Source organism: Salmo salar, chromosome ssa26 (assembly GCF_905237065.1).
Source record: "Salmo salar chromosome ssa26, Ssal_v3.1, whole genome shotgun sequence".
NCBI classification, from domain to species: Eukaryota; Metazoa; Chordata; class Actinopteri; order Salmoniformes; family Salmonidae; genus Salmo; species Salmo salar.
In genome coordinates, this window is record NC_059467.1 from 48,999,861 (window position 1) to 49,026,217 (window position 26,357).

Below are 26,357 nucleotides of genomic sequence, written 5' to 3' on the forward strand. Positions count from 1 at the left end.
CTGCCTGCCTGCCTGCCTGCCTGCCTGCCTGCCTGCCTGCCTGCCTAAGGCTAGAAACAAGCAGGAAACCATGCACCTGGAGGCTGTTTTCCTTGTTGCTGGTGATTTTAATTGCACGTCAGACATGTGATGCCCAACTTCCATGGACACGTCTCCAACGCCTCTAGGGGCAATAAATCGTAGACCACTGTTAGACCCTCCCTCGTCTGCAATGCCTCTAGGGACGATAAAGTCCTGTTAGACCCTCCCTCGTCTGCAACGCCTCTAGAGACGATAAAGTCCTGTTAGACCCTCCCTCGTCTCCAACGCCTCTAGGGACGATAAAGTCCTGTTAGACCCTCCCTCGTCTCCAACGCCTCTAGGGACGATAAAGTCCTGTTAGACCCTCCCCTCGTCTCCAACGCCTCTAGAGACGATAAAGTCCTGTTAGACCCTCCCTTCGTCTCCAACGCCTCTAGGGACGATAAAGTCCTGTTAGACCCTCCCTCGTCTCCAACGCCTCTAGGGACGATAAAGTCCTGTTAGACCCTCCCTCGTCTCCAACGCCTCTAGGGACGATAAAGTCCTGTTAGACCCTCCCCTCGTCTCCAACGCCTCTAGGGACGATAAAGTCCTGTTAGACCCTCCCTCGTCTCCAACGCCTCTAGGGACGATAAAGTCCTGTTAGACCCTCCCTCGTCTCCAACGCCTCTAGAGACGATAAAGTCCTGTTAGACCCTCCCTCGTCTCCAACGCCTCTAGAGACGATAAAGTCCTGTTAGACCCTCCCTCGTCTCCAACGCCTCTAGGGACGATAAAGTCCTGTTAGACCCTCCCTCGTCTCCAACGCCTCTAGGGACGATAAAGTCCTGTTAGACCCTCCCTCGTCTCCAACGCCTCTAGGGACGATAAAGTCCTGTTAGACCCTCCCTCGTCTCCAACGCCTCTAGGGACGATAAAGTCCTGTTAGACCCTCCCTCGTCTGCAACGCCTCTAGAGACGATAAAGTCCTGTTAGACCCTCCCTCGTCTCCAACGCCTCTAGGGACGATAAAGTCCTGTTAGACCCTCCCTCGTCTCCAACGCCTCTAGGGACGATAAAGTCCTGTTAGACCCTCCCTCGTCTCCAACGCCTCTAGGGACGATAAAGTCCTGTTAGACCCTCCCTCGTCTCCAACGCCTCTAGGGACGATAAAGTCCTGTTAGACCCTCCCTCGTCTCCAACGCCTCTAGAGACGATAAAGTCCTGTTAGACCCTCCCTCGTCTGCAACGCCTCTAGGGACGATAAAGTCCTGTTAGACCCTCCCTCGTCTCCAACGCCTCTAGAGACGATAAAGTCCTGTTAGACCCTCCCTCGTCTCCCCATGGGCAAATTAGATCATGACCATGTCTCCTGCTTCCTGTCTACAAGCAAAAGCTCAAACAGGAAGTACCCGTGACATGTTCCGTAGAGAAATGGTCCTCTGAATCGGAGGTTACGCTACAGGACTGCTTTGCTAGAGCTGACTGGAATATGGTCTGTGACTCTGCCGATAGAGAGCTTCATTAGGATATGCATCCCGACGTTGTCCCCAAAGTCAAGGTTTGCTGTTTCCCCAGTCAAAAGCTTTGCATTAACACAGAGGTTTGCGCTAAAAGCTAAAGGGACAAGGCTACTGCACACAGGGCTATCGCAGCCAACCCAGAGGCTACAGCTGAAGATACGAACAGGTACAAGAAGTCCCGCTACGTCCTCCGCAAAGCCATCAAACAAGCAAAAGGACAGTATAGGAACAAGGGTGGAATCCTATTATACAGGCTCTGATGCCCGACGCATGTGGCAGGGGCTACAGTCCATTACGGAATTCAAAGGAAGACCCAGCCGTAATCTACCAAAATGCTTCTCTACCAGACTAATTTTATGCACACTTTGACAAAAAAAAACACAGAACTGTGCATGAGGGCTTCCCCGGGGCCGACCCGGGGGACTGGGTGATCTCACTCTCAGAGGCCGACGTGTCCTAAGTCTTTAATCAGGTCAACACTCACGAGGCCGCGAGGCCGGACGGTATCCTAGGGCGCGTTTTCAGAGCATGAGAAGAAAACAGCTGGCAGGCATATTCATGTTCATTTTCAACCTGTCCTTGTCCCAGTCTGTAATCCCCACATCCTCAAGCTGACCACCCTCATTCCTGCCACAATGACTACAGCCCTGTAGCACTCACAATCTGTAATCAGGAAGTGCTTTGAAAGCCTGGTTATGGCACACATCAACTCCATCATCCCGGATACCCTAGACCCACTCCAATTTGCATACCGCCCCAACAGATTCATAGACAACACAATCTCAGTTGCAACTCCACACTGCCCTTCACCCACCTAGATAAGAGGAATACCTATGTGAGAATGTTGTTCATTGACTACAGCTCAGCGTTCAATACCATAGTCCCCTCCAAGCTCATCACCAAGCTTGGGACCCTGGGACCATGATTCCATATGTGTTATTTCATAGTTGTGATGTTTTCACTATTATTCTACAATGTAAAAATAAAGAAAAACCCTTGAGTAGGTGTTCTAAAACTTTTGACTGGTAGTGTAAATCGAATATTATATCTATATATCTATTGTATATATTGTCTATATCTATATCGTAAATTATATCTATTGTCTATATCTATTGTATATATTGTCTATATCTATATTGTAAATTATATCTATTGTCTATATCTATTGTCTATATCTATATCGTATATTATATCTATTGTCTATATTGTATATATTGTCTATATTGTCTATATCTATATCGTATATTATATCTATTGTCTATATTGTATATATTGTCTATATCTATATCGTATATTATATCTATTGTCTATATCGTATATTATCGCTATTGTCTATATTGTATCTATTATATATATTGTCTATATCTATATCGCATATTTTATCTATTGTCTATATTGTATATTATATCTATGGTATCTATTATATATATTTGTACCTTCCCTTTCTCACTCACACTCAACATCAATTTTCCCCCACGAGCTATTTTATTTATTTAACCTTTATTTAACTAGGCAAGTCAGTTAAGAACAAATTCTTATTTACAATGACGGCCTACCAAAAGGCAAAAGGCCTCCTGCGGGACCGGGGCTGGGATAAAATAAATAAATACAATTTAAAAAAAATTATTATATATATATATTGGACAAAACACACATCACAACAATAGAGACAACACTACTTAAAGAGAGACCTAAGACAACAACATAGCAAGGCAGCAACACATGACAACACAGCATGGTAGCAACACAAAACAGGGTACAAACATTGTTGGGCACAGACAACGGCACAAAGGGAAAGAAGGTAGAGACAACAATACATCACACAAAGCAGCCACAACTGTCATTATGAGTGTCCATGATTGGAGTCTTTGAATTGAAGAGATTGAGATAAAACTGTCCAGTTTGAGTGTTTGTTGCAGCTCTTTCCTGTTGCTAGCAGCAGCGAACTGAAAAAACGAGCTATAATATTGTATATGTTATTCATAGCAATGTTAAAAATATATTTTGTGTAAAATAAGCTCTATATATTGCATATACCTGTACTATTATTTCTGTATTATAACTGTAAATATTTAGATTAAAAACTAAAATGGACTACATGGATTCATGAAATATATGGCATTTATTCAACCTGTCAATCAATAATTATTTGAAGGCGTTGTGTAGTCCACGGATTACGGTACATCCGTTTGCGCGGGGAATCCTCTTGTCATACCTTTACGGTAAATGTGTTGGATTCTGTTGGGGACTGGAGTCAGCGTGATTAGTGAGAGACACACTGCCTTGGATTTTTAAACAATTCTAAGGAAAGTTCATTGTCAACAAGGTAAGGCGCTCGAAAAACAACTACGTTTACAACTTTTTTTTAAATAGAGTAGGTGTTCGTGGTGTTATTGTGGGTACGTTATTTTATGAAACGTTTCATTTATAGACACGAGTGCAGTGGACTGAAGATTTATGTAAACAATGTTGTATTATTGCACACATGACTTAACTTTCATACAGACTGGGCGACATGGGCTAAATGATTGCATTTACGCATTGAACAACTTGTAAATATATATCAAATCCTCCTAAATATGACAGAGAAAATATATTTGTTATGTTTTCATTGATTTCAACATGTTATTTAGCTTTTCATCCGCATTTGGCTGTTGTCCCCCATGTGTAGGATACAGTACACTTGTTTTCTGTTGCCCTGTAATTGTATGGCTAATTCTTACTATGGAGAAAGAAGCGTCTACTCTTTACTACACCAGACTACGCAGCCTGAATTGTTCTCTTTCCCACTTGTCTTAGAACATCCAGGAGGCAGATAGCTCCGGGTTAATGTGGTATGTCCTCCTTGTGATCCTCCTCCTCCTTGTCGTCCTCTGCCTCCTCCTTGTCGTCCTCCTCTCATCCACATCCAATGATGTTGGACAGCTGCCTATACATTAACACTATACAGTCATCACATAATATCATATACATTAACCCAGCATCCGCACCTTTCTTTCAATTTTCTTCTAAAATGACATAACCCAAATCTAACTACCTGTAGCTCAGGACCTGAAACAAGGATAGGCATATTCTTCATACCATTTGAAAGGAAACACTTTGAAGTTTGTGGAAATGTGAAATGAATATAGTAGAATATAACACATTAGATCTGGTAAAAGATAATACAAAGAAAAAAAACATAAGTTTTTTTTTTTTTTTGTACCATCTTTGAAATGCAAGAGAAAGGCCATAATGTATTGTTCCAGCCCAGGCGCAATTTAGACTTTGGCCACTAGATAGCAGCAGTGTATGTGCAACGTTTTAGACTGATCCAATGAACTATTGCATGTATGTTCAAAATGTCTGCTGTTCAGGTATGACGAGGATTTTGCGCGCAAAAGTATGTACCGTAATCCGTGGATTCCTTTTAGTCAGGTGGTGAGTTGTGCCTCTCCTTTTAGTCAGGTAGTGAGTTGTGCCTCTCCTTTTAGTCAGGTAGTGAGAGCTCTGGTCTATAGTAGTACCACTATATAGGGAATAGGGTTCTGGTCTATAGTAGTACCACTATATAGGGAATAGGGCTCTGGTCTATAGTAGTACCACTATATAGGGAATAGGGCTCTGGTCTATAGTAGTACCACTATATAGGGAATAGGGCTCTGGTCTATAGTAGTACCACTATATAGGGAATAGGGCTCTGGTCTATAGTAGTACCACTATATAGGGAATAGGGCTCTGGTCTATAGTAGTACCACTATATAGGGAATAGGGCTCTGGTCTATAGTAGTACCACTATATAGGGAATAGGGCTCTGGTCTAAAGTAGTGTCCTATATAGGGAATATTGTTCCATTTGGTACGCATAGAAACAGTTGCACCTTCTGAGATTGTCACAGTGTAGGCTACTGTTGGACCATGCTGAGCTGAGTCCTTTCATTGGGTACATCTCAAATCAATGTCCCTTTTGTGAGACTGGCTGTTACTGTGACTGGGAGTGAAGTCATACTACATTATCCCCCATTGTTCAGGGCTTTATCTCTCTCTATGCCTTTTACCCTCACTGTACAGGGCTTTATAGCTCTCTCTCTGCTGTTCACCCTCACTGTTCAGGGCTTTATAGCTCTCTCTCTGCTGTTCACCCTCACTGTTCAGGGCTTTATAGCTCTCTCTCTGCTGTTCACCCTCACTGTTCAGGGCTTTATAGCTCTCTCTGCTGTTCACCCTCACTGTTCAGGGCTTTATAGCTCTCTCTCTCTCTCTGCTGTTCACCCTCTCTGTTCAGGGCTTTATAGCTCTCTCTGCTGTTTACCCTCACTGTTCAGGGCTTTATAGCTCTCTCTGCTGTTCACCCTCACTGTTCAGGGCTTTATAGCTCTCTCTCTGCTGTTCACCCTCACTGTTCAGGGCTTTATAGCTCTCTCTGCTGTTCACCCTCACTGTTCAGGGCTTTATAGCTCTCTGTGCTGTTCACCCTCACTGTTCAGGGCTTTATAGCTCTCTCTCTCTCTGCTGTTTACTCTCACTGTTCAGGGCTTTATAGCTCTCTCTCTCTCTGCTGTTTACCCTCACTGTTCAGGGCTTTATAGCTCTCTCTCTGCTGTTCACCCTCACTGTTCAGGGCTTTATAGCTCTCTCTCTGCTGTTCACCCTCACTGTTCAGGGCTTTATAGCTCTCTCTCTGCTGTTCACCCTCACTGTTCAGGGCTTTATAGCTCTCTCTGCTGTTCACCCTCACTGTTCAGGGCTTTATAGCTCTCTCTCTCTCTGCTGTTCACCCTCTCTGTTCAGGGCTTTATAGCTCTCTCTGCTGTTTACCCTCACTGTTCAGGGCTTTATAGCTCTCTCTGCTGTTCACCCTCACTGTTCAGGGCTTTATAGCTCTCTCTCTGCTGTTCACCCTCACTGTTCAGGGCTTTATAGCTCTCTCTGCTGTTCACCCTCACTGTTCAGGGCTTTATAGCTCTCTGTGCTGTTCACCCTCACTGTTCAGGGCTTTATAGCTCTCTCTCTCTCTGCTGTTTACTCTCACTGTTCAGGGCTTTATAGCTCTCTCTCTCTCTGCTGTTTACCCTCACTGTTCAGGGCTTTATAGCTCTCTCTCTCTCTGCTGTTTACCCTCACTGTTCAGGGCTTTATAGCTCTCTCTGCTGTTCACCCTCACTGTTCAGGGCTTTATAGCTCTCTCTCTCTCTGCTGTTCACCCTCACTGTTCAGGGCTTTATAGCTCTCTCTGTTGTTTACCCTCACTGTTCAGGGCTTTATAGCTCTCTCTCTCTCTGCTGTTCACCCTCACTGTTCAGGGCTTTATAGCTCTCTCTGTTGTTTACCCTCTCTGTTCAGGGCTTTATAGCTCTCTCTGCTGTTCACCCTCACTGTTCAGGGCTTTATAGCTCTCTCTGCTGTTCACCCTCACTGTTCAGGGCTTTATAGCTCTCTGTGCTGTTCACCCTCACTGTTCAGGGCTTTATAGCTCTCTCTCTCTCTGCTGTTTACTCTCACTGTTCAGGGCTTTATAGCTCTCTCTCTCTCTGCTGTTTACCCTCACTGTTCAGGGCTTTATAGCTCTCTCTCTCTCTGCTGTTTACCCTCACTGTACAGGGCTTTATAGCTCTCTCTCTGCTGTTCACCCTCACTGTTCAGGGCTTTATAGCTCTCTCTGCTGTTCACCCTCACTGTTCAGGGCTTTATAGCTCTCTCTCTGCTGTTCACCCTCTCTGTTCAGGGCTTTATAGCTCTCTCTCTCTCTGCTGTTTACCCTCACTGTACAGGGCTTTATAGCTCTCTCTCTGCTGTTCACCCTCTCTGTTCAGGGCTTTATAGCTCTCTCTCTCTCTGCTGTTTACCCTCACTGTTCAGGGCTTTATAGCTCTCTCTCTCTCTGCTGTTCACCCTCACTGTTCAGGGCTTTATAGCTCTCTCTGCTGTTCACCCTCACTGTTCAGGGCTTTATAGCTCTCTCTCTCTCTGCTGTTTACCCTCTCTGTTCAGGGCTTTATAGCTCTCTCTCTGCTGTTTACCCTCACTGTTCAGGGCTTTATAGCTCTCTCTGCTGTTTACTCTCACTGTTCAGGGCTTTATAGCTCTCTCTCTCTGCTGTTCACCCTCACTGTTCAGGGCTTTATAGCTCTCTCTCTGCTGTTCACCCTCACTGTTCAGGGCTTTATAGCTCTCTCTCTCTGCTGTTCACCCTCACTGTTCAGGGCTTTATAGCTCTCTCTCTGCTGTTCACCCTCACTGTTCAGGGCTTTATAGCTCTCTCTCTCTCTGCTGTTCACCCTCTCTGTTCAGGGCTTTATAGCTCTCTCTCTCTCTGCTGTTTACCCTCACTGTACAGGGCTTTATAGCTCTCTCTCTGCTGTTTACCCTCTCTGTTCAGGGCTTTATAGCTCTCTCTCTCTGCTGTTCACCCTCACTGTTCAGGGCTTTATAGAGGGCTATATACAGAAAGTACCAGATCAACGTGGAGCTATATACAGGGAGTACCAGTACCAGATCACTGTGGCGCTATATACAGGGAGTACCAGTACCAGATCAATGTGGAGCTATATACAGGGAGTACCAGTACCTGATCAATGTGGAGCTATATACAGGAAGTACCAGGTCACTGTGGAGCTATATACAGGAAGTACCAGTACCAGATCACTGTGGCGCTATATACAGGGAGTACCAGCACCAGATCAATGTGGAGCTATATACAGGGAGTACCAGTACCAGATCAATGTGGAGCTATATACAGGGAGTACCAGTACCAGATCAATGTGGAGCTATATACAGGGAGTACCAGTACCAGATCAATGTGGATCTATATACAGGGAGTACCAGTACCAGATCAATGTGGAGCTATATACAGGGAGTACCAGTACCAGATCAATGTGGAGCTATATACAGGAAGTACCAGTACCAGATCAATGTGGAGCTATATACAGGGAGTACCAGTACCAGATCAATGTGGAGCTATATACAGGGAGTACCAGAACAGATCACTGTGGAGCTATATACAGGGAATACCAGTACCAGATCACTGTGGAGCTATATACAGGGAGTACCAGTACCAGATCAATGTGGATCTATATACAGGGAGTACCAGAACCAGATCAATGTGGAGCTATATACAGGGAGTACCAGAACCAGATCAATGTGGCGCTATATACAGGGAGTACCAGATCACTGTGGAGCTATATACAGGGAGTACCAGTACCAGATCAATGTGGAGCTATATACAGGGAGTACCAGAACCAGATCAATGTGGAGCTATATACAGGGAGTACCAGATCACTGTGGAGCTATATACAGGGAGTGCCAGTACCAGATCAATGTGGAGCTATATACAGGGAGTACCAGAACCAGATCACTGTGGAGCTATATACAGGGAGTACCTGATCAATGTGGAGCTATATACAGGGAGTGCCAGTACCAGATCAATGTGGAGCTAAGGTATTGAGGCAGGGAGTGACAGACCAGATCACTGTGGAGCTATATACAGGGAGTACCTGATCAATGTGGAGCTATATACAGGGAGTGCCAGTACCAGATCAATGTGCAGAGGTACGAGGTATTGAAGGCAGGGTAAAGTGACTAGACATCAGGATAGATAATAATAAGGTATTTGAGGTAGATATGTACATGAAGGCAGGGTAAAGTGACTAGGCATCAGGATAGATAATAACAGTAAAATAAAGAACGGAGTAGGAACAGCAAATGAAGTGTGTGTGTGTGTGTGTGTGTGTGTGTGTGTGTGTGTGTGTGTGTGTGTGTGTGTGTGTGTGTGTGTGTGTGTGTGTGTGTGTGTGTGTGTGTGTGTGTGTGTGTGTGTGTGTAGAGGTGGTTGGGCTGCTGGTGCAGGATACTAATATAACCAATATTAAAGGAGACATTTGAGCCTTGTAACTAGTAACTAGTGCACTATATAGGGAATAGGGATCTGGTCAAAACTAGTGCACTATATAGGGAATAGGGATCTGGTCAAAACTAGTGCACTATATAGGGAATAGGGATCTGGTCAAAACTAGTGCACTATATAGGGAATAGGGATCTGGTCAAAACTAGTGCACTATATAGGGAATAGGGATCTGGTCAAAGCTAGTGCACTATATAGGGAATAGGGATCTGGTCAAAGCTAGTGCACTATATAGGGAATAGGGATCTGGTCAAAACTAGTGCACTATATAGGGAATAGGGATCTGGTCAAAACTAGTGCACTATATAGGGAATAGGGATCTGGTCAAAACTAGTGCACTATATAGGGAATAGGGATCTGGTCAAAACTAGTGCACTATATAGGGAATAGGGATCTGGTCAAAACTAGTGCACTATATAGGTAATATGACTCTGGTCTATAGTAGTACCACTATATAGGGAATAGGGCTCTGGTCTATAGTAGTACCACTATATAGGGAATAGGGCTCTGGTCTATAGTAGTACCACTATATAGGGAATAGGACTCTGGTCTATAGTAGTACCACTATATAGGGAATAGGGCCCTGGTCTATAGTAGCAGCACTATATAGGGAATAGGGCTGTGGTCTATAGTAGCACCACTATATAGGGAATAGGGCTCTGGTCTAAAGTAGTACTACTATATAGGGAATAGGGCTCTGGTCTATAGTAGTACACTATATAGGGAATAGGGCTCTGGTCTATAGTAGTACCACTATATAGGGAATAGGGCTCTGGTCTATAGTAGTACCACTATATAGGGAATAGGGCTCTGGTCTATAGTAGTACACTATATAGGGAATAGGGCTCTGGTCTATAGTAGTACCACTATATAGGGAATAGGGCTCTGGTCTATAGTAGTACCACTATATAGGGAATAGGGCTCTGGTCTATAGTAGTACCACTATATAGGGAATAGGGCTCTGGTCTATAGTAGTACCACTATATAGGGAATAGGGCTCTGGTCTATAGTACTGCACTATATAGGGAATAGGGCTCTGGTCTATAGTAGTACACTATATAGGGAATAGGGCTCTGGTCTATAGTAGTACCACTATATAGGGAATAGGGTGTATTTTCGATGCAGACCTCTGCTCTGCTGATCTCTCCACCTCTCACAGATAAAGTGCTTTTTCATGGCTGCCAACGGCCCTGAAATAAGGCCGTAATTACGGTAGCGAGCTGCGCCGGGCTTGAAAGGGGCCCATCACGGATTCAAGCAACAGTAAAGTTGCCACCCGGACACTCTTTTTGGTAAACAGCTGGGGGGATGGTGCTGGAGAAAGGTCAGGACAGAACTATCGATGCAAGGACTGACCATCCATGATATCAAAATGCTACTTTTTAACCTTGTTTTGAGGCTGTACTGTGTTTGTTTAGTAAACTAAGCTTATAATGGGTTCTGGTGGAGAAATACAGTTGAACTAAGCTTATAATGGGTTCTGGTGGAGAAATACAGTTGAACTAAGCTTATAATGGGTTCTGGTGGAGAAATACAGTTGAACTAAGCTTATAATGGGTTCTGGTGGAGAAATACAGTTGAACTAAGCTTATAATGGGTTCTGGTGGAGAAATACAGTTGAACTAAGCTCATAATGGGTTCTGGTGGAGAAATACAGTTGAACTAAGCTTATAATGGTTTCTGGTGGAGAAATACAGTTGAACTAAGCTCATAATGGGTTCTGGTGGAGAAATACAGTTGAACTAAGCTCATAATGGGTTCTGGTGGAGAAATACAGTTGCACTAAGCTCATAATGGGTTCTGGTGGAGAAATACAGTTGAACTAAGCTTATAATGGGTTCTGGTGGAGAAATACACTTGAACTAAGCTTATAATGGGTTCTGGTGGAGAAATACAGTTGAACTAAGCTCATAATGGGTTCTGGTGGAGAAATACAGTTGAACTAAGCTTATAATGGGTTCTGGTGGAGAAATACAGTTGAGCTAAGCTCATAATGGGTTCTGGTGGAGAAATACAGTTGAACTAAGCTTATAATGGGTTCTGGTGGAGAAATACAGTTTAAGCTCGTGAAGAATTATGAAGTCATATTCTTTAAGAATCTGTTAGGCTAGACATCATTAATTTAAAGGTTTTTAAAAAATGGACCCGACTCAGACTCGGGTAGTATTTAATCTCAATAGCAGCAGTATTCTGGTGCCAACTGAGCCAGTTCTGTTCATCTCCCACTGGTTCTTACACAGCTAGTAATGTGTTTGGCTTTGTGTTTCTCACAATGGCACTCATTATGTCTCTGATAGAGCCAACTAGCCGGGTTTCTGGCGGGCTGAAGTTGCCACGTCATTCAGAGCAGGGAGAGGGGGAGAGGGAGAGAGGGAGAGGGAGAGGGAGAGGGGGAGAGGGAGGTAGAAGGACAGAGAGACAGGAGACGAGTAAAAGAGGGAGAAGGTAATAGAGAGATGAGAGAGCTTCTCACTGATTGACTCGCACGTCCTGTCTTCCTACTCATCTCGTCCTGAGTGCTTTTCTCTGAGCTCTCTGAGAACCATGTAGTCGAAGCTTGAATAGATTAATGTGTTAGAACTACAGTAACACTGTCAAAACATCAAAGAACTGGTAGTAAATACAACTGGCAGTACATATATAACCTGTTGTTGTTGATTAGCTTTGATCAGGAACAAAGTCTGTCTGTCTGTCTGTCTGTCTGTCTGTCTGTCTGTCTGTCTGTCTGTCTGTCTGTCTGTCTGTCTGTCTGTCTGTCTGTCTGTCTGTCTGTCTGTCTGTCTGTCTGTCTGTCTGTCTGTCTGTCTGTCTGTCTGTCTGTCTGTCTGTCTGTCTGTCTGTCTGTCTGTCTGTCTGTCTGTCTGTCTGTCTGTCTGTCTGTCTGTCTGTCTGTCTGTCTGTCTGTCTGTCTGTCTGTCTGTCTGTCTGTCTGTCTGTCTGTCTGTCTGTCTGTCTGTCTGTCTGTCTGTCTGTCTGTCTGTCTGTCTGTCTGTCTGTCTGTCTGTCTGTCTGTCTGTCTGTCTGTCTGTCTGTCTGTCTGTCTGTCTGTCTGTCTGTCTGTCTGTCTGTCTGTCTGTCTGTCTGTCTGTCTGTCTGTCTGTCTGTCTGTCTGTCTGTCTGTCTGTCTGTCTGTCTGTCTGTCTGTCTGTCTGTCTGTCTGTCTGTCTGTCTGTCTGTCTGTCTGTCTGTCTGTCTGTCTGTCTGTCTGTCTGTCTGTCTGTCTGTCTGTCTGTCTGTCTGTCTGTCTGTCTGTCTGTCTGTCTTCATTTTCAATTTAAGGGCTTTATTGGCATGGGAAACATATGTTCACATTGCCGAAGCAAGTGAAATAGATAATAAACAAAAGTGAAATAAGATATCCAATATTAACAGTAAACATTACACTCACAAATGTTCCAAAAGAATAAAGACATTCTAAATGTCATATTATATGTTTATATTCAGTGTTGTAATGATGTTCAAATAGTTAAAGTACAAAAGGGGAAATAAATAAGCATAAATATGGGTTGTATTTACAATGGTGTTTGTTCTTCACTGGTTGCCCTTTTCTTGTTGCAACAGGTCACAAATCTTGCTGCTGTGATGTCACACTGTGGTATTTCACCCAGCAGATATGGGAGATTATGAAAATTGGGTTTGTTTTTGAAATCTTTGTTGATCTGTGTAATCTGAGGGAAGTGTGTCTCTAATATGGTCATACATTTGGCAGGATGTTAGGAAGTGCAGCTCAGTTTCCACCTCATTTTGTGGGCAGTGGGCAGTGTGCACATAGCCTGTCTTCTCAAGGCTATGCTCACTGAGTCTGTACATAGTCCACCTCATCCACCTCTGGCCTGCTCGCCTCCCTACCTCTGAGGAAGCACAGTTCCCGCTCAGCCCAGTCAAAACTGTTCGCTGCTCTGGCACCCCAATGGTGGAACAAGCTCCCTCACGACGCCAGGACAGCGGAGTCAATCACCACCTTCCGGAGACACCTGAAACCCCACCTCTTTAAGGAATACCTGGGATAGGATAAAGTAATCCTTCTAAACCCCCCCCCCCCCCTTAAAAGATTTAGATGCACTATTGTAAAGTGGTTGTTCCACTGGATATTATAAGGTGAATGCACCAATTTGTGAGTCGCTCTGGATAAGAGCGTCTTCTAAATGACGTAAATGTAGTCAAAGCTTTCCTTCATTTTGGGTTAGTCAGTGGTCAGGTATTCTGCCACTGTGTACTCTCTGTTTAGGGCCAAATAGCATTCCAGTTTGCTCTGTTTTTTTGTTAATTCTTTCCAATGTGTCAAGTAATTATCTTTTTGTTTTCTCATGATTTGGTTGGGTGTAATTGTGTTGCTGTCCTGGGGGTCTGTTTGTGTTTGTGAACAGAGCCCCAGGACCAACTTGCTTAGGGGGCTCTTCTCCAGGTTCATTTCTCTGTAGGTGATGGCTTTGTTATGGAAGGTTTGGGAATCGCTTCCTTTTAGGTGGTTGTAGAATTTAACATCTCTTTTCTGGATTTTGATCATTCGCAGGTATCAGCCTAATTCTGCTCTGCATGCATTACTTGGTGTTTCACGTTGTACACAGAGGATGATTTTTACAGAATTCTGCAATGCAGAGTCTCAATTTGGTGTTTGTCCCATTACTCTCTGTGGTTTTCTCTCTTTTTCTGTCTGTCGGTCCTGCCCACCCTTCTCAGGTGAACTGTAGTATCCCTGGTCCGTAACCGATTCCCTCTGCAGCTTCTAGAACTGAAATATTACTGTGTTGAAGGAGCGGAGAACAAGAAGCATCAGCATGGTCTAATCATGGTTAAAGAGGATGTTACCGGGCCAGCCAGAACTCCATCCCAGGCTCAAACAGCATGGTCTCATCATGGTTAAAGAGGATCTTACCGGGCCAGCCAGAACTCCATCCCAGGCTCAAACAGCACTTAAACTAAAAGGGCATTATCATAATTTTTTACAATTCATAATATTATTCCAACCTCATAGTGTGGACATCTACACTGAGTGTACAAAACATTAGGAACACCTCCCTTTTGCCCTCAGAACAGCCTTCTTTGGGTCATGGACTCTACAAGGTGTTGAAAGCGTTCCACAGGGATTCTGGCCCATGTTGACTACAATGATTCCCACAGTTGTGTCAAGTTGGCGGGATGTCGTTTGGTTGGTGGACCATTCTTTTTTTATGTCTTTTTTTATTTAAAGTTTTCTTGTTTTTCAATCGATCAACAAAACACATTCCACATTCACAGATGTTTTTTTTTTTCATTTATTTTTTTATTTCACCTTTGTTTAACCAGGTAGACAAGTTGAGAACAAGTTCTCATTTGCAACTGCGACCTGGCCAAGATAAAGCAAAGCAGTTCGACAACATACAACAACACAGAGTTACACATGGAGTAAAAACAAACATACAGTCAATAATACAGTAGAAAAATAAGTCTATATACAATGTGAGCAAATGAGGTGAGATAATAAGGGAGGTAAAGGCAAAAATGCCATGGTGGCAAAGTAAATACTATATAGCAAGTAAAACACTGGAATGGTAGATTAGTAGTAGAAGAAAGTAGAAATAGAAATAATGGGGTGCAAAGGAGCTAAATAAATAAATACAGTAGGGGAAGAGGTAGTTGTTTGGGCTAAATTATAGATGGGCTATGTACAGGTGCAGTGAGCTGCTCTGACAGCTGGTGCTTAAAGCTAGTGAGGGAGATAAGTGTTTCCAGTTTCAGAGATTTTTGTAGTTCGTTCCAGTCATTGGCAGCAGAGAACTGGAAGGAGAGGCGGCCGAAGGAGGATCCAGATCCATGTGACAGACTTAAAAATAAAAATATTAAAATAAAAAAATATATACATACGCACAAATAATAATTATTAAAAAAAGAAATATATATATATATCTTGCAGCAGCACTATCAAGGTTCTTATTAGCTATTTCCAGCCTTAGCTGAGACGACGAGCAAATAATTAGTTGTTAGATTTTACAGCACCTTACACAACATGTATCTGCTCATTTCCCTAATCACCCCATTCACTCTGTCCAATATGAAATATAGTTGAGTAGTGGAGACCAGAGTCTATCAAACCTGGGCTGTCTCTTGCTGAGGTCATAAGTGAGCTTTTCAAGGGGGAGAAAGTCAACAATCTGGTCAATCCACATTTTAAATGTAGGAGAGGTATTAGAGTCCCACAATAGAAGAATACATTTCTTAGCAAAGTATGTAATAGTCATAAGCAAATTTTCTGTGTCAGGATCAAGAACAAAGTCCTGCTGGGCATTAAGAAGATTGATATGACCCCATGTATCTAACTGTACATCTAGTATTTTCTGTGCAGCAGTATGTATAGATCTCTCTACAGCTCCAAAATACATGCATATAGGTTCCACTTTCAGAGGTACATCTTTTACAGTCAGGAGAAATGTCTGTTTTCATTCTATGGCGTCTCAAAGGAGTGTAATAAAATTTGTACAAAAATGTGTAATTAGATTTTCATTTTTACATTAGTAGAGGAGCAGTATACCCTGTCGCAAACCTCCGCCCATAACTCATCACTGATAGTCAGACCAAGATCCTTTTCCCAGATTATTTTCAAAGGAGTAAAGCAGGAGCCTCCTTTCTCAGAAAGGAGTCTATAGATATAGGAGATTTTGCCTTTAATGCATTGTGCTGTGACAAGAAGGGCTTCAACTTCTTTCAGCTGAGCTCTAAACCTCCTCTTGGAAGTAAATGAGGAAATGACATGTCTAATTTGAAGATTTTTTATTTATTTTTTATTTCAAAAATGGGATCTTGGCACATTGAATTGACTGCAGAGCTCTTGAAAGGATTTCAGTGTAGTGGTTTTCTGATGAAATAGGTCTGAAAAAGTCCTGATTCCAAGAGTATGCCAAAGATTAAAGTTAGCATCCCTCAGGGCTTTTGGCAAGTCTGGGTTGCCTACTGTAGGCGAGTGAGAACATATTTGGGAGGAAATGCCCAGGTATTTCTTACAGTCCTTCCACGCTTGTAGGGTGCTGTAAATCACAAAGGTTTTGGCTATGTTGCCTACTTCACTAAAGTTATTAATGAATATAATTGAGCTTAGGGGCAATGAACCAAAGGATTGGGCTTCTATCTGAATCCACGTTGACTCTTGTCTGTTTGTGATCCATGTTAGCATGTTGCGATTTGGGCAGACCAGTAGTGCAATTGAAGGGAGGGAAGGGCAAGACCACCCTTAGATTCAGGTTTCGATAGAGTGGAGAACTTGATCCTAGGTTTTTTTTTGCCCCATAAAAATGTGGTGATGCTTTGGTTAGTTGTTTTGAAAAAGGAAACTGGGAGATAGCATAGGAGCATCTGAAATAAATAGTTCAGTCTTCCCTGTGGCTCAGTTGGTAGAGCATGGTGTTTGCAATGCCAGCATGGTGTGTGCAACGCCAGGGTTGTGGGTTCGATTCCCACGCGGGGCCAGTAGAATTTTTTTTTTTAAATGCATGAAATGAAATGTATGTATTCACTACTGTAAGTCGCTCTGGATAAGAGCGTCTGCTAAATGACTGTAATGTAGGGAAGATGTTCATACTGAAGCTAGCTGCTTCTTGGAGGCTTTTTCCGTCGCTAATGCTCGAGTCCAGGTAAAAATGTCACCTGTAATGTCGCCTTTTGTTGGCGCAATGACTTTTTGACTAAAGCTAAAGGAGTTTAAACTTGAAGTGGAAGTAAGATTAGGAATTGGAAACTACTTGTGCGGATCTCTTAGTTCATGCGGCCATCTCGTTCAAGGGTCACGTGATCCCCCGGTGGACCATTCGTGATACACTCGGAAAACTTGTTGAGCGTGAAAAACCCAGCTGCGTTGCAGTTCTTGACACAAACCAGGGCTCTTGACACCTACTACCATACACTGTTCAAAGGCACTTCAATATTTTGTTTTGCCCATTCACCCCACACTGATTGAAGTGGATTTAACAAGTGACATCAATAAGGGATCATAGCTTTCACCTGGTTAGTCTATGTCATGGAAAAATCAGGTGTTCCTAATGTTTTATCCACGCAGTATATATACATACCTACCTACCTACCTACCTACCAGTGTGAATGTGGGTTAGAATCGGACCAACTAAAATACTTCTGATCTCTTTTTAGGCTAGTAGTTGTGTAGTCACTGCCCTTTACAAAGGTCTTTATCATTCACAGACAGTAGGATGTATCAATTCAAGTGCTGCTAGTTCTGCCACTTGACAAACCTATTGAGAGTAATTTAGTGACTGTGTAGTGCTGTGTGGCATCTCTCTCTTTCACTTTCTGTCTCTCTCTCTCTGTCTCCCTGTCTCTCTCTCTGTCTCGCTCTCCCTGGCTCTCTTGCTCTCTTCTCTCGCTCTCTTTATCTCTCCATGTCTCTCTCTCTCTTTATTTCTCTTTTCATGTCTCTCTCTCTCTCTCTCTCCATATTGATCTCTCTCTTTCCATATTTATCTCTATCTCTCTCTCTCTGGTGAAGTCTCTCTTTGACACCCTCTCTCTCTGTCTCTCTATTTCTCTGAGGTGTTGGTAATGTTGTCAGGTGAATCACAAGGTGTCTGCCAGGATAGTGGTGCTTCGCAGACCTGTTATTCTGACCGGTTTTGAAGGCTCTCTGAGGAGAGTGAAGTGTGACAGTGTTAGTGAGAGAGAAAAGGTGCTGATACTGTGTGTGGATTAACCCTGTCCACTGGTGAGACAGAGAATAGGTGACTGAATGCCCAGCAGAGCAGACTAACTGAATGCCCAGCAGAGCGGACTAACTGAATGCCCAGCAGAGCGGACTAACTGAATGCCCAGCAGAGCGGACTAACTGAATGCCCAGCAGAGCGGACTAACTGAATGCCCAGCAGAGCGGACTAACCGAATGCCCAGCAGAGCGGACTAACCGAATGCCCAGCAGAGCGGACTAACCGAATGCCCAGCAGAGCGGACTAACCGAATGCCCAGCAGAGCGGACTAACCGAATGCCCAGCAGAGCGGACTAACCGAATGCCCAGCAGAGCGGACTAACGGAATGGCCAGCAGAGCGGACTAACGGAATGGCCAGCAGAGCGGACTAACGGAATGGCCAGCAGAGCGGACTAACGGAATGGCCAGCAGAGCGGACTAACGGAATGGCCAGCAGAGCGGACTAACGGAATGGCCAGCAGAGCGGACTAACGGAATGCCCAGCAGAGCGGACTAACCGAATGCCCAGCAGAGCGGACTAACCGAATGCCCAGCAGAGCGGACTAACCGAATGCCCAGCAGAGCGGACTAACCGAATGCCCAGCAGAGCGGACTAACGGAATGCCCAGCAGAGCGGACTAACGGAATGGCCAGCAGAGCGGACTAACCGGAATGGCCAGCAGAGCGGACTAACGGAATGCCCAGCAGAGCGGACTAACCGAATGGCCAGCAGAGCGGACTAACGGAATGGCCAGCAGAGCGGACTAACGGAATGGCCAGCAGAGCGGACTAACGGAATGGCCAGCAGAGCGGACTAACGGAATGGCCAGCAGAGCGGACTAACGGAATGGCCAGCAGAGCGGACTAACGGAATGGCCAGCAGAGCGGACTAACGGAATGGCCAGCAGAGCGGACTAACCGAATGCCATTTGTATTGATTTAAGGATCACCATTAGTTCCTGCCAAGGCAGCAGCTACTCTTCCTGGGGTCCAGCAACATTAAGGCAGTTCTGTGCAGTTCAAAAGAATACATGACATTACATTTCATAAGACTTTTCACAACATATTTAGTGTGTTCCCTCAGGCCACTACTCTACTATCACATATCTACAATACAAAATCCATGTGTATGTGTGTGTAGAGTGCGTGTCTTATCGTGTGTGTGTGTGTCTGTGTCTGTATGTGTGTCTGTGTCTCTTCACAGTCCCCGCTGTTCCATAAGTTGTATTTTTATCTGTTTTCTAAATGATTCTCCTGCTTGCATCAGTTACCTGATGTGGAATATAGTTCCATGTAGTCATGGATCTATGTAGTTCTGAGCCAATTGTCATTTTCAGAGGTCCCTCTTTGTAGCACCTGACCACACGACTGAACACTAGTCCAGGTGCGACAAAACTAGAGCCTGTAAGACCTGCCTTGTTGATAGTGTTGTTTAAAAAGGCAGAGCTGCGCTTTTATTATGGACAGACTTCTCCCCATCTTAGCTACTGTTGTATCAACATGTTTTGACCATGACAGTTTACTATCCAAGGTAACTCCAAGCAGTTTAGTCACCTCAACTTGCTCAATTTCCACATTATTTATTACAAGAGTTAGTTGAGGTTTAGGGTTTAGTGAATGATTTGTTCCCAAATACAATGCATTTAGTTTTAGAAATATTTAGGACTAACTTATTCCTTGCCATCCATTCTGAAACGAACTGCAGCTCGTTGTTAAGTGTTGCAGTCATTTCAGTCGCTGTAGTAGCTGACGTGTATAGTGTGGAGTCATCCGCATGCATAGACACACTGGCTTTACCTAAGGCCAGTGGCATGTCATTATTTTTTTTTACTAAGGGGCCTAGACAGCTGCCCTGGGGAATTCCTGATTCTAACTGGATTATGTTAAAGAGGCTTCCATTAAAGAACAACCTCTGTGTTCTGTTAGACAGGTAACTCTTTATCCACATTATAGCAGGGGGTGTAAAGCCATAACGCGTACGTTTTCCATCAGAAGACTATGATCGATAAGGTCAAAAGCCCCACTAAAATGTCTAACAAGACAGCCCCCACAATCTTTTTATCAGAGATTTCTCTCAGTTAATCAGTCATTTGTGTAAGTCCTGTGCTTGTTGAATGTCCTTCCCTTTAAGCGTGCTGAAAGTCTGTTGTCAATTTGTTTACAGTAAAATAGCATTGTATTTGGTCAAACACCATTTTTTCCTAAAGTTTACTAAGGCTTGGTAACTGGCTGATTGGTGGGCTATTTGAGCCAGTAAAAGGGCTTTACTATTCTTAGGTAGGGGAATAACTTTAGCTTCCCTCCAGGCCTGAGGGCACACACTTTCTAGTAGGCTTAGATTGACGAAGTTATGGCAAATAGGAGTGGCAATATCGTCATGCAGCATACAGAAGACCTACTGAGAAGAAAAATGACATACTGAGATGTATGCAAAGTGGTATATCTGGAGCCTTAGCCCTGGCTAGACTCTCCATCTGGAGCCTTAGCCCTGGCTAGACTCTCCATCTGGAGCCTTAGCCCTGGCTAGCCTCTCCATCTGGGGCCTTAGCCCTGGCTTGCCTCTCCATCTGGAGCCTTAGCCCTGGCTTGCCACTCCATCTGGAGCCTTAGCCCTGGCTAGACTCTCCATCTGGAGCCTTAGCCCTGGCTAGACTCTCCATCTGGAGCCTTAGCCCTGGCTAGACTCTCCATCTGGAGCCTTAGCCCTGGCTAGACTCTCCATCTGGAGCTTTAGCCCTGGCTAGACTCTCCATCTGGAGCCTTAGCCCTGGCTAGACTCTCCATCTGGGGCCTTAGCCCTGGCTTGCCTCTCCATCTGGGGCCTTAGCCCTGGCTTGCCTCTCCATCTGGGGCCTTAGCCCTGGCTTGCCTCTCCATCTGGGGCCTTAGCCCTGGCTAGCCTCTCCATCTGGGGCCTTAGCCCTGTCTTGCCTCTCCATCTGGGGCCTTAGCCCTGTCTTGCCTCTCCATCTGGGGCCTTAGCCCTGGCTAGCCTCTCCATCTGGAGCCTTAGCCCTGGCTAGCCTCTCCATCTGGGGCCTTAGCCTTGGCTAGCCTCTCCATCTGGAGCCTTAACCCTGGCTAGCCTCTCCATCTAAAAAACAATGGATTTAAGTTAGGTAGAGAGGGAGGGGCAGGAGACTTTTTAAGCAAGACATTCACAGTGAGAATGCATTAGTTTTGTTAAGAATAAATTCACAGTGAAAATGCATTGTTAATGGCCCATATTAATGGACCAAATATTCATATGCCAAACCCATTAGGCCGAAGTGTGGAACTGTGTGGCAACTCTTCAACAATTCTGTGCTTCCAACTTTGTGGAAACAAACAAGGAGAAGAACATTAATAGAAGCATCACTGTGATTCATCTCCAACCACATGCATTACCTTCCCTCTGAGCCCATTCACATCCCAGGTAGAGACAGACACACACACACACACACACACACACACACACACACACACACAATGTTCTAGTGGACTACATGTCTATAATTGTCATTCTGATTCTAGCTTTAGATACCTCCTTAATGAAATACATTTTGGTTCAACGATAATAATTACGACTTTCTCAATATTTGTTAATTTATTGAACCGTTTATTTAACTAGGCAAGTCAGTAAAGAACAAATTCTTATTTACAATGACGGCCTACCGGGCCAAACCCGGATGACACTAGGCCAATTGTGAGCCGCCTTATGGGACTCCCAATCATGGCCGGATGTGATACAGCCTGGAATCGAACCAGGGACTGTAGTGACGCCTCTTGCACTGAGATGCAGTGCCTTAGACCGCTGCGCCACCCGGGAGGCCAAGGTGCGATGGACGGCTCAACACTCTAACATGCGTTTAGATGGGCATTATTAATATGCATGTGTACTAAACCAGTGGTTGTGTTCCAAATAGCACCCTTTTCTCTTTATAGTGCACCACATTGGATCAAGGCAGTTTAGTTTTATAGGTAATATGGTGCTATTTGAGATACAAGCTATGGCAGCCTTCTATTCTCCATACAGTATGGCTGGGTGGTAGAGGCTATACGTCACGCTGCTGAACCAACTAATGGCAGTCTGTTTACAGTCTGTGTACATGGTACGTCCCAACTGGCCCCCTATCCCCTATATAGTGCACTACTTCTGACCTGGGTCATATTAGGCCCTGGTCAAAAGTAGTGCACTATATAGGGAATAGGGCGCCATATGGGACTCCCGCAGTCATTTGATCAATATATTGTTCCAATCTGAGAGTCTGCGTGGATCCTCTTTAGGTGTAATGATCCATGGACTAACAGCCATTTCCCTGATGGATCAATCCATTCACTAAAGACCGCAGTGTTAGTAGTTACTACAGCAAAGGGGGGGTCAGAGGGTACAAGAGGGTCATGGTGTACGGGGGGGGTCAGGGAGGAAAGAGGGATGCGGGGGACAGGGAGGAGGACAGGGAGGAAAGAGGGTACGGGGGACAGGGAGGAAAGAGTACGGGGGGTCAGGGAGGAAAGAGGGTACGGGGGACAGGGAGGAAAGAGGAGAAAGAGGGTACGGGGGACAGGGAGGAAAGAGGGTACGGGGGTCAGGGAGGAAAGAGGGCGGGGGACAGGGAGGAAAGAGGGTGCGGGGGACAGGGAGGAAAGAGGGTACGGGGGACAGGGAGGAAAGAGGGGTACGGGGACAGGAGAAGTGCGGGGGGACAGGGAGGAAAGAGGGTACGGGGGGACAGGGAGGAAAGAGGGTACGGGGGGACAGGGAGGAAAGAGGGTACGGGGGGACCGGGAGGACAGGAACGAGTGCTGCGTTCCCTTTTGTTTTTGGTTGTGGTTGCTTGGTAACTGGCCGTCCTAGTGCCATTGGCCCCTTACCCAGAGTAAACAGGTTGGCAGTAATCTGGTCGTTAACCTCTTGCTGCTGTTTTAATTAAACACGGCTGCCGACCTAGGAAGTCAGTCAGATTAACTTCTGGAAAACATCAGGACCATAACGATGTCTTCTTGTATGCTTTGAAAAACGAATACTAAAACAACGGCTATACTAAATTATACTAAGAAGAGAAAACATTGGGATTTTTAGGCCTAATCTTTTAATGTGACAAATTCTCTGTTCCCAAGCCACACACACATACCGCCCTCGACACCATGGCAACTACTGTTTCCGCTCAGCTGAAAGGTCAGCGTTGATCTGGGTGGATTCAGGGACATGCATATTGCATGGGCTCTTGCTCTCTGTGTGTGTGTGTGTGTGTGTGTGTGTGTGTGTGTGTGTGTGTGTGTGTGTGTGTGTGTGTGTGTGTGTGTGTGTGTGTGTGTGTGTGTGTGTGTGTGTTCTAAATGATACCAGGCAGGGGAACCAGTGTGTGTGAGTGTGTTCTAAATGATACCAGGCAGGGGAACCAGTGTGTGTGAGTGTGTTCTACATGATACCAGGCAGGGGAACCAGTCTGTGTGAGTGTGTTCTACATGATACCAGGCAGGGGAACCAGTCTGTGTGAGTGTGTTCTACATGATACCAGGCAGGGGAACCAGTGTGTGTGAGTGTGTTCTACATGATACCAGGCAGGGGAACCAGTCTGTGTGAGTGTGTTCTAAATGATACCAGGCAGGGGAACCAGTCTGTGTGAGTGTGTTCTACATGATACCAGGCAGGGGAACCAGTGTGTGTGAGTGTGTTCTACATGATACCAGGCAGGGGAACCAGTGTGTGTGAGTGTGTTCTAAATGATACCAGGCAGGGGAACCAGTCTGTGTGAGTGTGTTCTACATGATACCAGGCAGGGGAACCAGTCTGTGTGAGTGTGTTCTAAATGATACCAGGCAGGGGAACCAGTGTGTGTGAGTGTGTTCTAAATGATACCAGGCAGGGGAACCAGTGTGTGTGAGTGTGTTCTAAATGATACCAGGCAGGGGAACCAGTGTGTGTGAGTGTGTTCTACATGATACCAGGCAGGGGAACCAGTGTGTGGAGTGTGTTCTAAATGATACCAGGCAGGGGAACCAGTGTGTGTGAGTGTGTTCTACATGATACCAGGCAGGGGAACCAGTGTGTGTGAGTGTGTTCTAAATGATACCAGGCAGGGGAACCAGTGTGTGTGAGCGTGTTCTAAATGATACCAGGCAGGGGAACCAGTGTGTGTGTGTGTGTTCTAAATGATACCAGGCAGGGGAACCAGTGTGTGTGAGTGTGTTCTAAATGATACCAGGCAGGGGAACCAGTGTGTGTGAGCGTGTTCTAAATGATACCAGGCAGGGGAACCAGTGTGTGTGAGTGTGTTCTAAATGATACCAGGCAGGGGAACCAGTGTGTGTGAGCGTGTTCTAAATGATACCAGGCAGGGGAACCAGTGTGTGTGAGCGTGTTCTAAATGATACCAGGCAGGGGAACCAGTGTGTGTGAGTGTGTTCTAAATGATACCAGGCAGGGGAACCAGTGTGTGGAGCGTGTTCTAAATGATACCAGGCAGGGGAACCAGTGTGTGGAGCGTGTTCTACATGATACCAGGCAGGGGAACCAGTGAGTGGAGCGTGTTCTACATGATACCAGGCAGGGGAACCAGTGTGTGTGAGCGTGTTCTACATGATACCAGGCAGGGGAACCAGTGAGTGGAGCGTGTCCAGAGGCTTGTTCTCATACGTGTTGAGGGTTGAAAAGACAGAGCCTAAAGGGCAGGTTTACTCTGAGTAATCTAGAAACGTCTCCGACATTTCAACAACTAAGGCAGAAGAAACACTCCTTTCATCATTCACAGTACAATGTATTACATTTTGAATTACAATAGTTTCCATAACCATTCCAGCAACTCCATGCACTTGAAACCTTTTTTAAAAATCATAACACTGCTTTATGAAAAGGTGTAGATGGCTGAATGCGAGTAAAAGAAATGGTTTCTGAGAAAAAAAACTGTCTCTAGAAATGGAAATAGTTTCCTTCCTTCGTCTAGTTGAGAGCAGTTCAAGGTTGGTTACAATCCATTTACCTCAGAGCCACTCTCATAAACATCCACCAGTCTCCAAAAAGACTTTCCCCCGTCGGTAATGGTACTGAACATGAATTATTGAAATGAGAACTTTACTTAGTAAATGAGAGCTTTGCTTTCCCTAATAACTCCATGGTAGTTATGTCAGCTGCTACCTGTTGTCCTGCTGTAAACATGGTGTTACTGGCTTTCCAGAGGGAATCTGATGACAGATGAGTAATCTCCAACTATAGATATGTGTTGTAGTTCCTCTGTTATTCTAGTAGTGGAAACAGGCTGTTACTTGCTTTGTATAGAAACAGTTTGATGAGAGAGAGAGAGATCAGACTGAAGCGTGAAACAACTCGTCTCTCTGGCTGTTTTTACAGAAAGCACTGACACACACACACACACAGCCTTATCTGGAGTTGGGATGGGCTCTACTTAGGATTACACAAACCAACACTCCAGATTGATCCATTTCTCTCTGCACATAAATCCATGTTAGTACTGTACTACATTTCCCTCAAGAGATAATGCCTGGCCTATGCCTATACTGGGCCTGCTCTGCTCTACACCAGAGAGATAAAGAGCTCATGTCGGCCCTGTGTCCTTATCCTCCTCACCCCAGGCATTCTACTATCTGTACAGAAACATAACAGTAAATCTCAGAACTGTAACATTATACCTCAGGACCATGACACACCTCAGAACCGTAACGACATACCTCAGAACCGTAACGACATACCTCAGAACCGTAACGACATACCTCAGAACCGTAACGACATACCTTAGAACCGTAGTGTTACCCCCTCAGCACCGTAGTGTTACCCCTCAGAACCGTAGCGTTACCCCCTCAGAACCGTAGCGTTACCCCTCAGAACCGTAGCGTTACCCCCTCAGCACCGTAGCGTCATATTTCAGAACCGTAGCGTTACCCCCTCAGCACCGTAGCGTTACCCCTCAGAACCGTAGCGTTACCCCTCAGCACCGTAGCGTCATATTTCAGAACCGTGGCGTTACCCCTCAGAACCGTGGCGTTACCCCTCAGAACCGTAGCGTTACCCCTCAGAACCGTAGTGTTACCCCTCAGAACCGTAGCGTTACCCCTCAGAACCGTAGTGTTACCCCCTCAGAACCGTAGCGTTACCCCTCAGAACCGTAGCGTTACCCCTCAGAACCGTAGCGTTACCCCCTCAGAACCGTAGTGTTACCCCTCAGAACCGTAGTGTTACCCCTCAGCACCGTGGCGTTACCCCTCAGAACCGTAGCGTTACCCCCTCAGAACCGTAGCGTCACCCCCTCAGCACCGTGCGTTACCACCTCAGAACCGTAGCGTCACCCCTCAGAACCG

General features: G+C 45.1%; 1 protein-coding gene across 2 annotated transcripts in view; it reads left to right on the plus strand.

Annotated features, from left to right (window-relative positions):
• Nucleotides 1-3,743: 3,743 nt before the first annotated feature.
• LOC106587983 (tumor protein p53-inducible protein 11) overlaps nucleotides 3,744-26,357 on the plus strand; it is a 71,057-nt gene continuing 48,443 nt past the window's right edge. Inside the window, exons 1-2 of one of the 2 annotated variants that reach the window (XM_045708331.1) lie at nucleotides 3,747-3,849; nucleotides 4,323-4,357. The gene's annotated coding sequence lies outside the window, so the exon portion shown is untranslated. Of the gene's footprint in view, nucleotides 3,850-4,322; nucleotides 4,358-26,357 lie in introns of both variants that reach the window. The other variant, XM_045708332.1, reaches the window with a different exon arrangement.